A 13,641-nucleotide genomic window follows, 5' to 3' on the forward strand; every position below is an offset into this window, starting at 1 on the left:
TTCTACATTTCAGTTCATATTTCATCGCTCCCAAGTTCATCTTTATTATTTAACTGGTTCCAGCCAGTATCCACTCCGTGCTAACAACAGTCTGGTTCCAGCCAGTATCCACAGCAGCTGTTTTATCTTCAGCAACCCAGCTTTTCCTGGAACACCAGCTGGCACAATCCTGGGTTATCTCCATTGCTACAGTCGGGCCTGGTAAGGACTTTCCATCTAGAAGATCATAAGAACTATCTCACACTACCAGTGCCCTGTGGCTCCTGCCATCCTGTAGTACCCAGGAACTGTATTTATTCTTTGCTGACTTTTACATTTTCTTTTACTGCTGCTGTGTTGCAGAGTTGTCATAATAAACATCATTGACTTTTATCCAAGTTGTCGTGGTCACGCCTTCGGGCAGTTATTATTCATGTTACTTACATGTCCAGGGGTCTGATACAACCTCCCAGGTTCCGGTACATCTCAGCCCCTACAACTGAGGCTGCCTCCCGTCAGCTCAGGCCCTCAGTTGTGACACCTCTGTTTCACTATAGGCTGTCTTCCGACGCTGTGAAGCGCATCCCAGCATTCAAAGCGGCGGAGGACAGCCTGTGGTGAAGGACTGGGACAGCAGCAGCAGCACCTCCACCAATAACACAGCGCTGCTGCGGCTCCCTCCTCCACCTCCCTCCTCCTCCTTCTCTCCTGCCCGGGATCTCTGGAGAAGCTGCACCGAGGAACCTGAGCCAGCAGAGACAGTAAGTATAATTCTTTCTTTCTTTCTTTCTTTCTTTCTTTCTTTCTTTCTTTCTTTCTTTCTTTCTTTCCAAAAAGGGGGACTGTCTGCCATAATGTGTAAAAAGGGGGAATCTGCCTGCCGTAATGTGTAAAAAGGGGGAATCTGCCTGCCGTAATGTGTAACAAAGACACGCTGTCTGCCGTAATGTGTAAAAAGAGGACGCTGTCTGCCGCCATGTGTAAAAAGGGGACGCTGTCTGCCGTAATGTGTAACAAGGGTACGCTGTCTGCCGTAATGTGTAAAAAGGGCACGCTGTCTGCCATAATGTGTAAAAAGGGCACGCTGTCTGCCGTAATGTGTAACAAGGGCACGCTGTCTGCCGTAATGTGTAACAAGGGCACGCTGTCTGCCGTAATGTGTAACAAGGGGAATCTGTCTGCCGTAAGGTGTAAAAGGGTCTCTACCTGGTGTAGTGGTGCTACTGTGCGGCGTAATTTGAATAATGGAGACTACTGTGCACCGTTTTTATGAATTGGTATTATTTTGTGGCCACACCCCTTCCCCATGAAGTCACGCCCCTATGTATTTTTGCGCGCGCCTACGGCGCGCACTGCCCCTGTTTTGCATGCAGGGGTGGGGCTCCAATGCCGTTTCTTGCACACAGTGCTAAAATGTCTAGTTACGGCACTGTTGCTAGGTATCCATTTCTCTGGCCCTGAGCAGGTACCCCTCATCAGATCCTCTCCAGGGGTGAGGGGGTGGACTTGGATGGGATGAGGGAGGGGAAGGGGGGTAGTATAATATTCTAGTGCTGTGCAACTCTTCTGCTAGGTGAAATGACTGATCAGAGTTTATGCAGACAAAAGTGAATACAGATTGAGTGTCCCTTATCCAAAATTAAAAATCACATATTTTTGGTTCCCTTACTGAGATGATGATACATATATATGTATATTATATTATATATCTATATAATATATTTATATATACACAGAATATATAATATATACTGTATGTCATTATCTCAGTAGGAGACCCAAAAATGTGGGATTTTGAATTTTGGATACGGGATACTCAACCTGTATATAAAGGTTACGCCGCTCCACCAGGACATAGAACCCCTACATCCTGCATTCTTTTTGATTAATCAATCCTTCATCATTTGAACTGTATTGACGGAATATCCATATTAACTCATTAACTCTTTAACCTTTTAAACTTTATTTGAGTGCAATCATTGATTCATCAGGATGTGTACCCACACCAATCATATGAAGCATAGTGACTTCAGTATTGAATAAAACCTTTATATTAAACTCATAATTGTCCACTTTAACCTTTATATATTCACTTTTGTCTGCATAAACTCTGATCAGTCATTTCACCTAGCAGGACAGTTGCACAGCACTAGTATATTATACTACCAATACCACTTAGCGCTGACCTCCATCAACTTATCAGTTGATACCTACCAATATTATCCCATATCAAACCTATTTGAAAAGTATTAGTGTGTTATTAATACAACCAAGTCAGGTTTTAAGAAGGTGCAATTGTTGTAGATATCTTTCAGGATATGATTAAAGGAATCACTGTATAAATTTACAGTTTATGTATTGAAATATATTACAGTATGCTAGAAAGAACTATTTTGTGACTCTAGCAATTGACATAAAGTTTATTATGGATCAATACATTTGGATATACAGCTTTCTATAGAATTATAACACAGTTACAGCAGGACAAGCATTTAGTGAAATAGTATAACTTAAATAGTTTTTAAAAATGTACACAATGTAAATATTTCAGCCAATACTGTAGGTGCCTGAGCACAAAGGCTAAAATTCAATTAGCCATGTTAATAAGCCATGGCTAATTGAGCCCCCTGGGGATGTTTGGTTGCCCCCAATGCTGGCAGTTACTGGGGATTTTGTTTCGCCTGCTGAGGCAGGTGACGCAAAATCCCTGATAACCAGCTGTCAGCCCTGGGGTTTTTTCACGAAAACACAAATGTCTGGGGACTTTTACCCAAATCCTATGTGTTTCACATGAAAATAGGGTATGTTTCACATGACAAAAAAATGGAGTATGATTGAATAGGCTGAAGCGAAACAACAGGCAAAAATTGCGATAATGCCCAGTATAGAAAAATAGCAATCCACACTGCGCTCACAATATGAGGTTGCAGCCAGTGATAACACAAATAGAGCCTTCACCAACAAACTCTTAGGTACATGTAAGATATAGAGAAAGTGATATCACACGGCGCTACCAACCAGTATAGCTCTTCACATAAATATGCGGATAAACTTTTTCTTTCCACAAAAGATATTCTGAGAAACAAAAAAATACACACAATTGTGCAATACAGAGAGATAGAAATAAGATCCAAGAGTGTTTTTATTGGTCCCACTCACAATTGTACAGGTTATTGATTGCGTATCACCCTCATGGGGTAAGTCATCCTCAGAGTAAATGATTCTCCTTTAAAACTGGAACTTGAAAAAGACATATATGGTGCAATATTGTCTAATTTAAAAACAAATTTTAATATACAAATGCACTCACAAGGTTAAAAAATCAACAAGTATATCACCAAACTGTATAATCCTCTCCAAAGTCACCGTTTTGGTCCAATCTGGCACGATGAATTCCTCCACAACTCCAGAATCGTGGGAGATGGCACCAGCTCATGAACATCCACGGCGTCCTTTTTAGAGGTCTTTCAGGAGGTGAAGAGTCCCACAGCTTCCGGAGTTGTGGAGGAATTCATCGTGCCAGATTGGACCAAAACGGTGACTTTGGAGAAGATTATACAGTTTGGTGATATGCTTGTTGATTTTTTAACCTTGTGAGTGCATTTGTATATTAAAATTTGTTTTTAAATTAGACAATATTGCACTATATATGTCTTTTTCAAGTTCCAGTTTTAAAGGAGAATCATTTACTCTGAGGATGACTTACCCCATGAGGGTGATACGCAATCAATAACCTGTACAATTGTGAGTGGGACCAATAAAAACACTCTTGGATCTTATTTCTGTCTCTCTGTATTGCACAATTGTATTTTTTTGTTTCTCAGAATATCTTTTGGGGAAAGAAAAAGTTTAACCGCATATTTATGTGAAGAGCTATACTGGTTGGTAGCTCAGTGTGATATCACTTTCTTACAAAAGCCCAGTTTATTTCCTGCAAAAGTGCAAAAAATTATCGGGGACTACTGAATAGTACCCCCAGAATTGGTGTAATGTTAATTTCACCATACAGTATAATGGTTGACATGTATTATTGTGTTCACGTAGATAAAGAATGTGGTTGCAGTGGATTATCAAATAATGTCTAAATTATATTTAGACGTATGTATTTAAATGGGCAATCACTTGCACGGCATAGTTTTGCCTTGTAAGTGATTGCACCTTTAAAAAAAAGTCTGAGTTCAGTCGATATCGCGCACAGCCGTCGAACTTGGCTGGCATTACATCCGGCCCTAAGTCTGTGAGACCCAGCCCTCCTGATTGTTGTTTTATCTGGTCGAATTTCAGAGAAGGAGCAATAAACTTTTCAGTACCTTCATATCGTGCCGGTTACAGTCGATTGACAGATAAAGTATAACAATGTGCTAGTCGCGATTGCTGCAACGGCCCTTCCTTTGTCTGCCGGGTCTGACAGACCCAGCGTCCATACTGAAGTAACTCTTTTGAGCGCCTGTAGTACAGAAAAATTGCCACTGCTAGGAAAACAAGGAAGATGCAGCAAATGCAACCAGAAGGATAGAAAAACACAATATTACTGTGAAAATTATTTCCTTTGTATGGAGCATGCAAAATTCATGTGTGAGGAATGCTTTAAAATACTGGACAGGAAATGTAATAAATAATAATAATGTTTTCTGGGTGAATTAATGAAACAATTAATAGCTGGAAATTAACAAGGGGTTTCTATTGTCATTCCTGATGTCATTCCTGATCAATATCCATAGAGTTCCTAAAACAATGTAGAAATCCAAATGGGTCTCACAGACCCCTCGTCAGCACTCAGGACACAAAATTTGTCGTCACTACTGGAGGGTTAAAGTAAGGTGCGAAATTAAGAACATGTCCTTACTAATACTGTTAGGTTGATGTTCATAGGTGAGTTTAAGCTAAAGTTATTATAAGAAAAAGCAAAAACAGTAATTGACTAATGATTCACCTCCACCCCTGCAATAACTTAATTGGGCATCTTTTTATTAACAGTACTGCTGTGATCATGTATATTCATGATGACTTGATTTGAAGAAATGGTGTCAAGTTAAATATATTGTATATCATTTTCATGTAGATCAGCCAGATATAGTTGACTGGCAACATTTTTGTTATGCTAACAATACCTTTTATTCTAGGATATGTCAGATAACTTTATCAGGAGTAATTAAGACTATTATTTGTAAAATTACTCACTGAATAATAATAAAAACAATTCTTTCTGTCAATCAACTGTTTCTAAAACATATCTTTAATATTAGCCTTCACAGCTTTACTTAACAAGTGTTCTCTGAATTAATTAACATTTATGTGTATTATTATTACGTGACAATAGCACTGTGTGGGCACCTTCTGACCTCAGAACATAAGTTTACCTGTCTCCGAAATGATTCTTTACTTCACTGACAGTCACTGGAAATTTTGCATCAAATACCGTATTCAATATTTAGAGAATCCGGATGAATAATGCTTTGCAGTATATTTGTTTGAAAGCTCGATAACTTTGCATAATTATTATTATTATTTTATTATTATTATTATTATTATTATTATTATTATTGTTGTTGTTGTGTGGAAAGGAGGTGCCAAACATAGGTGGGTATCCAGTTAGTCGCGATAACGCGATCTTTGATTGCGGGTAATGTTATTGCACCTATCTCCTGAAAAATCGGGTTATTGCAGCCTGCGTGCTCCCAGTTATCGCACCTATCCTATTCCAAAATGGAGTTAACGGGAGATGCAAAATAATTCTAGCCAGCAAAAGCTGAGAGAAGTATGGGAGCTAGTGGGGAAATCAGCCTGTACCCCCAAAAAAGCCAAACTAACAAGAAGTCTATTAGTAGCCATAATAACACTACTTTGTGTCAATAAATTGGGTCAAATGACTGTTATATACATTTTTCAAACAATGTGTAATAATGATAGAAAGCTATTTTTTCAGCAAAATAAGTGCTCTCATTAAAGTTGGGGTACATAAAAATGGGTAAAATTATATATTTGGGTCATTTTAGGGGACTTTTAAAAAAAGTGAAACCGACCAATTACTCCCACCTGCACGCCTAAAAACCCTTGTCTTACTCATAAAGCACCCCAATATACCTGTCCCATACCTTGTACCCCAATTTCCATAACTTTGCATTTTTGACCCCAAAAATTACATGTCATTAGTGGTTAATTAAAAATAGTTAAAAACTTCTAGTGCCTAGTTAGTCTTTTAGGGGGGTGTCCCAGGGGTTCAGAACCAAATATCAAAATTTTTAGCTTAAAATAGGGATTTTGCACTACTTATACTGTACCAGCTCAGAGATGGTGAAGAGAAATCAGCAATAAACCCTATGGAGACATTCGCAATAATTTATCACGAAACCGCGATATCGCATTAAGGGGATACCCCCATAGTGTATTTTAGTTTAATATATATATTAATGTATAAACCGCGATGTCGCATTAAGTGGATACCCCCCATAGTGTATTTTAGTTTAATATATATATATATATATATGTATTATAAGGGCACGGTCGTGCCCTTATATTAAGGCTGAATCGAACAAACGGAATTCTCCCATAGGGAACTTCTGAGATGGGGGCATGGTGTTTGAGGGGCTACACCTCAAAAGTGATTGGACGTACTGAGCTGAAATTTGGCATGGGCACGTAGAATCGTCACCCGGTGCTGCATGCCAAATTTCAGGGCAAAATAATAAAAAATTAGGAATTGGGAGTAATCTAAAGTTTCAACTGTCAGTTTTTTTATGCTACTTCCTGTATGGCTTATTGGCACCGTTTTCCCATGTAGTGAATGAGAAGATTTTTGGGAAGGCATAACTCAGGGTAGAGGACGAATTAAGACTTGAGGTTTGTTTTATTAGATAGATCTTGTCCCAGTGTAGTGCCTTTTGGGATTAAGGTTTTTCAGAAAGTTACATGTTTCTTTTAATTTAGTAAAATATGCCCCATTATAGAGATAGGGAATTTCAATTTGTTGCGCCTGCGCAGTGGCCGCCAGCAGGGGGTGTACAGTGGCAGCTTCACTTGGGTGTACTAACATGGACGACTTTTTCCTCGCCTCTTGTTTTTGTTGGTAAACTGGAGAGGAACGGCCTTCCCTTGGGTGATACAGTGGGGCAGGGGGGTGTTTTGGGGTTACTGTGGGCACATTGTGACAATAATTAGCCTGGCACGGCTCACATTAGATTTATTGTTTGGTTTGAGCGGTGGCAGGGCCGACTCTTACACCACGTGATCACTGCACAGTCAGCCAGGTGCGGGAAGATCAAAAGTGCTTAGCACTGTGCAGTATTTACCCCGTTGGTTTACATATACGGCTGCCATCATAGAGTCTGGCTGACTCGCACTGCAGCCAGACTCTGGGTCCCCATCCTCCTCCTCTACATGCTCAAAAGCAGCAAGAGCACTCCGATCCCCCCTCCAACCCACCTCTCTGCTCTCCCAATTCTCTGCCTCTCCTCTCTATGCTCCAAGCAGAGTGCGGAAAAATCAGCGGTGCATTGCACCAAGGCCCGTGGCAGCGAGAGGGCCCACAGCTGGTGATATTGGCTGTACTAATAACGAGTCTATGTGACTCATTATAGTACACTGAGCAGCCGCACTGCGGTCCCGTAACCACAGAGTAGGGGGAAGGGTGGGGGTGCCTGGGACACACATTGCAGTACCAATAAACATGCCCCGCCCCCTCCCCCCCTTCTTCTCCTGTACCTTGCCCTCTCTCTAGGTTGCTCTCCGTCTCTCCCGTCTGCAGGAATAGGCCCCGCCCCCTTCTCCACATCAGCCCGCCCCCTTCTTCCCCTGTACCTTGCTCTCTCCTGTTTGTGAGAATAGGCCCCGCCCCTTCTTCAAATCAGCCCGCCCCCTTCTTCCCCTGTACCTTGCTCTCTCCTGTCTGTGAGAATAGGCCCCGTCCCCTTATTCACATCAGCCCGCCCCTTCTTCCTTCACATCAGCCCCGTCCCCTTCTTCCCCTGTTCCTTGCTCTCTCCTGTCTGTGAGAATAGGCCCCACCCCCTTCTTCACATCAGCCCGTCCCCTTCTACCCCTGTAGCTTGCTCTCTCTTGTCTGTGCTCTCTCCCGTCTGTAGGACTAGGCCCCGCCCCCTTCTTACCCTCCACTGACTGCTCTCTCCTGACAAGTGGACCAAGCCTGCTCCCTACACTCTGCTGGTGTCTTCATTAGTCATGGGCAAAGTGATTCACTGAACTGAGTTGAGACACATGACTCAGTTCAGTGAAGTGTCTCGAGTCAGTGTCTCGGCACATGAGTCATGACTCATTTGTATTTTAATGTATTGCAGTGACTGCACATGAATCAGTGAGTTGCCAGTGCTGGCACTCTTCATTGTTACTTGGTCTGGAGCTCCATTGGGGAGAGAAATCACGTGAGCTCATTTAGAATGAGGAACTGGGATGTTTTAATTTTGTTGTGAGTAGTGTAGTGTAGTGTGGTGATGTAGTATGTTGTATGGGGGGTATAGTGTAATTATGAAGTGCAGCATATGGGGGGGCTATAGTGTAGTGATGTAGTTTGGCATATAGGGGGTGGTAGCGCACAGGCGTGCACTTGGGGGGTGCCTGGTGCGCACAGGCACTCCCTAATGTCCGGCACCGCTGCACGCCACGCTTGCTGTAGCACAGTGATTGCTGAGTGTGTGATCGGTGGAGCCTAGCCTGCAGCTCATTTCTGTGCCTCCCACCACCTCTGCGCCCGCCCCCCGCTGCTAATACTATGCTGAGTGCACTCGTCGGCGGCCTCACTGGGGGGACTGGCGTCACCTTGCGATGTGACGTGGTGATGTCTGCCCATGCTCTCCTCCCGCCCACCTGTGCTTTCCTCCCGCTGCGGTCTCTCAGTCCTAGTGTGCCGCGGCCGCAACACCACTGGCAGTGTTCCTCTAGGGGGGACTGGGAGCCGCCAGCAGACACATTCTGCTGAGACTTATTTGTCAGTGCGGGTTCCGGACAGCAGGTGGCGGGTGGGAGGGCAGACGGGGAGCAGGTGTCACAATGAGTGTGTGGGTAACTAATTCACAATACTTCCGCTCAACGTGGCACTGCTGGTCCTTCATCTCCCATGTCTCTTCACCAGGTGGCGGGCGGCCCGAAAATTGAGTGATGTGTTGTGCAGCAGTCAGTGTGAAGTGACTGTGAGTAACACTGGTGGTGCTGATGCTGCTGCAGAATCGGAAAGCAATTAATTCATAAATATAATGTACTCTATCAGTGTATTATACATACATAAACATGTACATACGTGTATTTGTGTATACATGTATATGCATGTATATACACGAGTGAGTGTGTGTGTATATATATATATATATATATATATATATATGCTTGTACTTGGACCGGCACTCCACTTTCAGGCAATGAGTTGCTCCGGTGCCCCCAGTAAGATAAAGGTATTACCAGCAATAAGAAATTCTGCGGCACTCGGAGTCTTTCCAGTAGAAAACGTGTATTCACATTAGCATTCCAAACCAACGTTTCGGGGCTCGCACGCCCCTTTGTCAAGGTGAACAGAAATTAAACAACTTAAACACTACTTACCTATATACCTAAGAGAAGCCCGCCGTGAATGTAGCGCTGCCCGCGGTCGCGTCCCCTGGTCCCGGAACTGGCGTGCAGCTGACGCGGCTTGATGACGCGGCGCCGTGTAGCCATGGTAACCGGGAAGCCAGAACACGCGTCAGCGTGTGCTGAAAGCTAAACAAAAGGTGACACAAAGTTACAGAGCCCCAACCACCAAATGAAAGCTGTGATCGAATGGAATGTAATCACTGCGGAAAAAATAAAAACTGATGGGCATCATAATAGAGACTGTGGCATATCAGCCAAATCAAGGGTGGCACGTTCATTACATGAATATATGTGTGACTGTGCGTCCTGAAAATGGGCTTGTGCTGCGTGTTAAGGGACATTGTTGGATGGTTTAACTGTGTCTAACTGCAAGTGTTGAAATGAAAAGTGTCATGGAGTGAAAAGGTGTAGGAATTGTGACGTATGGCTACATGGAGACACTCGGACCGGTGCCTGAAGGGAAGCAGGGCAGGTGGAGGTCGGGATGGGGGGGGGGGGCGAAGAACACGGGAAAGGGGCAGGGAACACTGGGGAGTGTGTGAGAATGAAAGTGACCGTGCTTGGTCTTGAGTGAGTATCAGTAACATGTTATTTAATCACTACACATTCTCCGACACTCCACTCACCCCGTTGACACATTTATCAGTCAGACACCCTGTCTGCCCACATCATCACACTCAATCAAGGGCCAGCATGGTCACTTTCAATCTCACACACTCCCCAGTGTTCCCTGCCCCTTTCCCGTGTTCTCCTTCCCCCTCTTCTCCCCGCCCCCCTCCCCCCCCGACTTCCACCTGCCCTGCTTCCCTTCAGGCACCGGTCCGAGTGTATCCAGGTAGCCATACTTCACGATTCCTACACCTTTTCACTCCATGACACTTTTCATTTCAACACTTGCAGTAAGACACAGTTAAACCATCCAACAATGTCCCTTAACACGCAGCACAAGCCCATTTTCAGGACGCACAGTCACACATATATTCATGTAATGAACGTGCCACCCTTGATTTGGCTGATATGCCACAGTCTCTATTATGATGCCCATCAGTTTTTATTTTTTCCGAAGTGATTACATTCCATTCGATCACAGCTTTCATTTGGTGGTTGGGGCTCTGTAACTTTGTGTCACCTTTTGTTTAGCTTTCAGCACACACTGACGCGTGTTCTGGTTTCCCAGTTACCATGGCTACACAGTGCCACGTCATCAAGCCGCGTCAGCTTCACGCCAGTTCCGGGACCAGGGAACGCAACCGCGGGCGGTGCTACCTTCACGGCGGGCTTCTCTTAGGTATATAGGTAAGTAATGTTTAAGTTGTTTCATTTATGTTCACCTTGACAAAGGGGCGTGCGAGCCCCGAAACGTTGGTTTGGAATGCTAATGTGAATACACGTTTTCTACTGTAAAGACTCCGAGTGCCGCAGAATTTCTTCTTACTGGTATATATATAAGTTGTAACACTGTAATGGTGCAAGGTGCCGTTTCCTGGGGTAAATGGCAGCACGCAGCAGCTGAGGAACCACACAAGTCCAGTTTCTGGTGCAACTGGCCCCAGCCAGTTTTATTATACAGAAAATAAAACAAACACCAAAAGAAAATACCTTGCCTGTCCGGCACTAACTAAACACAAGATGTTCCTAACTATCACTAAACAAAAACACAGAGTTCTCCAGTAAACACTGTATAGCTCACTTGTATCAGGAAGCGTGTTTCTCTCACAGAGATCCTGCAGTCTTCCCAGGCAGTCTGCACACATTAATCAGGCTAGAAGCCCTATAAGACTCTTGCACAGCTGAAAGCCCTGATTAGCCCTCTGTGAGGCCAAAGATCCGAACTGGGCCCAATGTCTGGAACTCGCCCTATCTCTCTCTCAGGGCGCTTATCCAGCTTTTCCAGCAAACTGAAAAGGTTCTAACAAAACAAAAGCATTTTCCTAGTAGTTTTCATTTTCTAAAACATGTAAGACAAGAACCTGGGACAAACATACCTGCCCTCAAACACTATCCCAGTGTTCTTGTCACATATCCCCCTCCCCTGTTTCGACCTAGGGGCCGGAACACTTGTAGCCCCCAAACAGAAGATGCGGGACAATGCATCTGCGTTGGCCAATTGTGTACCCGGTCTATGTTCGACAGTAAACTTAAAATCCTGCAACGCTAGAAACCATCTAGTTACACGAGCATTCTTGCCTCTATTTACATACATCCATTTTAAAGGGGCATGATCTGTCACTAGTCTGAATTGTCTACCCAAGAGGTAATATCTCAAGGTATCTAGTGCCCACTTAATGGCCAAACCCTCCTTTTCCACAATGGCATACCTTTTTTCATGCTCATTGAGTTTCCTACTCAAATAAATGATAGGGTGTTCATCCCTATCTCTGGTTTGGGACAACACAGCCCCTATCCCTACCTCTGAGGCATCTGTCTGTACCACAAATTCTTTTGAAAAATCTGGTGTTATCAATACCGGTTGTGAACACAAAGCCACTTTTAACGCTTGGAACGCTTTTTCTGCATCAGGGTTCCATTTCACCATATTTGACTGCTTCCCTTTGGTAAGGTCTGACAACGGCACCGCTGTGGCCGCAAAATTGGGAATCAACCGTCTATAAGGGGTCATTCCGAGTTGTTCGCTCTGTATTTTTTTCTCGCAACGGAGCGATTAGTCGCTAATGCGCATGCGCAATGGCCGCAGTGCGACTGCGCCAAGTAAATTTGCTATGCAGTTAGGTATTTTACTCACGGCATTACAAGGTTTTTTCTTCGTTCTGGTGATCGTAATGTGATTGAAAGGAAGTGGGTGTTTCTGGGCGGAAACAGGCCGTTTTATGGGTGTGTGCAAAAAAACGCTACAGTTTCTGGGAAAAACGCGGGAGTGGCTGGAGAAACGGAGGAGTGTCTGGGCGAACGCTGGGTGTGTTTGTGACGTCAAACCAGGAACGACAAGCACTGAACTGATCGCAGATGCCGAGTAAGTGTGGAGCTACTCAGAAACTGCTAAGTGTCTATTCGCTATTTTGCTAATCTTTCGTTCGCAATTTTGATAAGCTAAGATTCACTCCCAGTATGCGGTGGCTTAGCGTGTGCAAAGCTGCTAAAAGCAGCTTGCGAGCGAACAACTCGGAATGAGGGCCATAGTACCCAGTTATTCCCAAAAAAGCCCTTACCTGTTTTTTATTCACTGGACGAGGCCAGTTTTGAATAGCATCAATTTTATTCAATTGGGGCCTAATCAGACCACTGCCTATGGTGAAGCCCAAGTATTTGACCTCCTCCATTGCGAGGCAGCACTTCTTTGGGTTAGCAGTTAACCCTGCCTCTCTGATTGAGTCCAGTACTGCTTGTACTTTAACCAAATGGGACCCCCAGTCTGTACTGTGAATTACCACATCATCTAAATAGGCAGCTGCATATTTTCTATGGGGCCTCAAAATTTTATCCATCGCCCGTTGAAAGGTTGCTGGAGCCCCATGCAACCCAAAGGGTAACATCTTATACTGGTACAGCCCCTCCGGAACCGAAAATGCTGTTTTTTCTTTTGCGCTATCAGATAAAGGTATTTGCCAGTAACCTTTGGTCAGGTCCAACGTGGTGAGAAACCTGGCTGTTTCCAGCCTTTCTATAAGCTCATCCACACGGGGCATGGGGTATGCGTCAAACTTGGACACCTCATTTAACTTACGAAAGTCATTACAGAAGCGTATGCTACCGTCGGGCTTCGGGATGAGAACTATGGGACTGGACCACTCACTGTTAGATTCCTCTATGACTCCAAGTTCTAACATGGTTTTAACTTCTTAAGAAACAGCTTCTCGCTGAGCTTCAGGAATCCTATATGGCTTTAAATGAACCCTGACCCCTGGTTCTGTGACAATGTCATGTTTTATTATGGTCGTTCGGCCAGGCAGCTCTGAAAATATCTCCCTATTTTGGATGAGAAATTCTTTAACCTGATTGTTCTGATCAGCTGATAATGTCTCTGACACCTTTACTGCGGGAAGCAACCGAGGTGAAGACACCGAAGGGCAAGGATCCGCTGACAGAGACAACCTATCTTTCCAAGGTTTGATTAAGTGAACATGG

Source organism: Pseudophryne corroboree, chromosome 5 (genome assembly GCF_028390025.1).
Source record: "Pseudophryne corroboree isolate aPseCor3 chromosome 5, aPseCor3.hap2, whole genome shotgun sequence".
Classification (NCBI taxonomy): Eukaryota; Metazoa; Chordata; class Amphibia; order Anura; family Myobatrachidae; genus Pseudophryne; species Pseudophryne corroboree.